The sequence below is a fragment of the Rattus norvegicus genome, chromosome 1 (genome assembly GCF_021556685.1).
Source record: "Rattus norvegicus strain SHRSP/BbbUtx chromosome 1, alternate assembly SHRSP_T2T, whole genome shotgun sequence".
In the NCBI taxonomy this organism is placed as follows: Eukaryota; Metazoa; Chordata; class Mammalia; order Rodentia; family Muridae; genus Rattus; species Rattus norvegicus.
This window is the reverse complement of record NC_141534.1, coordinates 37,292,982-37,296,075: the sequence shown is the minus strand read 5'-3', so window position 1 is coordinate 37,296,075 and position 3,094 is coordinate 37,292,982.

The window sequence follows — 3,094 nt, the reverse complement described above, 5'->3', positions numbered from 1 at the left end:
CCTGGGCCCATCCCTGTACCGGGCAGGCTAGGGCAGGCTGGGGCAGGCTGGGGCAGGCTGGGGCAGGCTGGGGCAGGCTGCGACAGAAAGATTGTCTAGGTTCAAGAGTAGCCTGGGCCATATAGAGAATTCTAGGCCAGCCTGGATTATACAGCGAGCTCTCCTCTCAAGTGTAATGAAAATTTTTGGTTTGCAAGTTCAGAGAAGGTGAGCCATGTCGAGGCTTCATAGGCATTGCAGGATGGAGGATACAGCCATTTAGCTTTGACTGTGGTAGGTAGCTGTGCAGGCTTAGGCAAACATGCTGAAGAGCCTTAGGGAGAGAACATGGTATAGACACCTGTGTCTGCTATTAGTTCTGGTTCTTGTCCTCACAGCTGTGGCCTTCACTTCCCCTGAACCACCTTATCCTGGTTCTGTGACTCACTAGCACTAAAGGTAGCAGGAAGAAGGCAGGGGAATGTCCAGAGGGAACAACTTTTCATCCACCCTGATGGACTGGGAAACTGGACCTAGATTCATCCTCCCCCACACCTATCTCAATGATCTCTGCCAGGAGGAAGTGGTCACACCTCTCTCCACAGCATTTCAACTTCACAGTTTTTCTGTCAATGTTTTGACAAAAACATTAACCTAGCAAATAGGACCTTCTAGTACCAGCTCAAGGTAGGAAATCCGCGGCTTCTGGTAGTGGATGGACTTGAGTTCCCCCACAGCTCTGTTGTGTAGTTTGAAGACAGATGCTGTTTGAACCTTATTTTCTGAATAGAGAGCACCCTTCCCAATAAATTTTAACTTCCCCTTTAAGCATATATGATTGGGTTTGCTGAGTCAGGGAATTAGGATTTTCTTAAAGGCTCAGAAAATTTCTCTTCTTTTTAGTATTGTTTTCATTAGGGGGTGTGTGTGTGTGTGTGTGTGTGTGTGTGTGTGTGTCTGTGTGTGTCTGTGTGTGTCTGTGTTTGTGTGTGTCTGTGCTCACCTGCCTGCCTGCCTGTGTATATGTATATGTGTTGTTTCTGCCCCATGGGAAGAGGAATAGGAGTGGTGCTCTGAAGTGGGACCCAGGGCAGCTTATGCAGCATGATGGTATAGACAGGTTCCATGCTGCTACCCTGAGCTGTGTTTCTTTGTCCTGAGAGCTGGCTGCAGCCCTGCTCATATTGGGAGCTTTCAATTCCAGGCTGCAGTAGGTTTTTGGTTGTCACAGCAGAGAGTATCTGCATTCTCACCGCCAGGGAGGTGGGCTACATTTGCAAAGAGAGAGATTCATTGGGAAAGACTGCAGTGCATTTGTTAGTCTCAGTAGATTGAACAGCTGTGAACTTTCCCTTCATTAAGGCCATCCCTAACTCAAGCCTCAGGAACTGTTCCCTACAGCTTTTACTCTGGACTGAGCTCACCCTCCCTGTTGCCTACCCTGATCCTCAGCTTCCACCTGGTACCCAGCAGCTACACAAACAGACCAGTTCTTTTAGTGTGGGGCAGGGATTTTGTTGCAGCTTTCAACCTGGAGTAGCAAGCGCTGCAGAGGTGCTGGGGTCCTCGCTGCTGGGAGAACTGAAGTAGAGGAGGAAGGTGGGGCCCAAGGTCGCAAGCTCTGGGCCAGGGTGTGGTGGTCTCACAGGTGGCCATTTCTGAGCATCATTTCCGCTGCTGTTTCTCACCCCCTGGCTTCTGATACTTGCAGGCCGCTTCTGACATTCCCATAGCGATGGAGGATGGGGAGGGGTCTGTGGGCAGCAAGTAGACACACCACCCAATCCGGATCAGGCGACCCAAGGGTGTCTGTTAGCCCCACCTCCGCCCTCTCCCCCATTTCCTACCCCCAGACTACAGCCAAGCTGCTAAAGTGGTTCTAGCTGTTGGAGGGGTCCTGAAGGTGTGATAGGCTCCTCCTCTCCGGACCCTCCTCCCCACCCACCTCTCAGGCCCTCCTGGGATAACTGTCCTCCTCTGGGGCCCTGCACCTGCTCCCAGCCATGGTGGCCAGGCTCACTGCTCTCCTCGTTTACCTCGTTTTCTCCTTGGCCATCCTAGTCCAGACAGGTAAGGTGAGTGAGGGCTGGGGCACCCGGGGACCCCGCCCTGGTGCCTGGGGTTCGCTCTGTGCATGAGAGGCTTTGTCTCTACCTGGCTGGCCTGAGGTGTGGGGTCAGGGTAGGAATAGGGAGACCTGGTTGCTCTGGGCCTAGGGGTGAGGGTCTAAGATTTTCTGGAACTGAACCAACTCTGCATTGAAGATGAGGGATGGGACCTTCTTAGGGCTGGTATGAAAACACTAGGATGTTAAAATCCTAGCCAAGTATTAGTGATAACAGCTGTCCCCAGCAGTGTACCTTGGGAAAAACCTTGGAAAAAGCAGTCATTTTGAAAATTGGCCTTGAGGCCACCTGCAGCAAAAGCATCTGGAGAGCTTCCCAGGAGATTTTCTGGCCACTTTCATCGGGAACTCGGAGGGTTAGTGGAGAGACAAAGGGAAATTAGGGTGGGGGCAACTTGTACTTCTTAACAGCATCCTATGTGCTTTTTGTGTCTATCCCTACACTTCTAGAGACTTTGGTCATATTCTGTGGAGGAGGTGGACACAGAAATTGTGCTGAATCAAGGGAACACGTTTCTTTCACCTTGTGCAACTCAATGTGTAGACCATGCCTCAGTGGCATCACCTGGGGTCTGAAGTTAGAAATGCAGCAGTTCCTGAGTTATTGAGACAGATTCAGTGACTTATTTAGCATAGTAATCAGATCTCCAGGAATTTGCAGGCACATTAAAGTCTGAGTAGTGTCTTCTTATGATAAATACAATCTGTGATTCAGAATAGCATCTTAAGCCTGGACCAGCAGAGTCTTCTTTCATTTATTATGTCCTGTCTCCACATCAGGAGGGGAAAAATGGCTTCAAGAAAGCACTGCAATTGTAGTTGATTCAAAGCAGCATTATGCTTTGAGTTTTCTAAAAATGAAGGCAAACCCGACCAGTGAGAAACATAGGATTAGGCAAACCAAACTTGGCCTTAGCACTGACTTCTAGCAAGGTTTATGTCCCATATAAGGAACTGGGAAAGAGAACTCCTTACCCAGGTCATTATGAT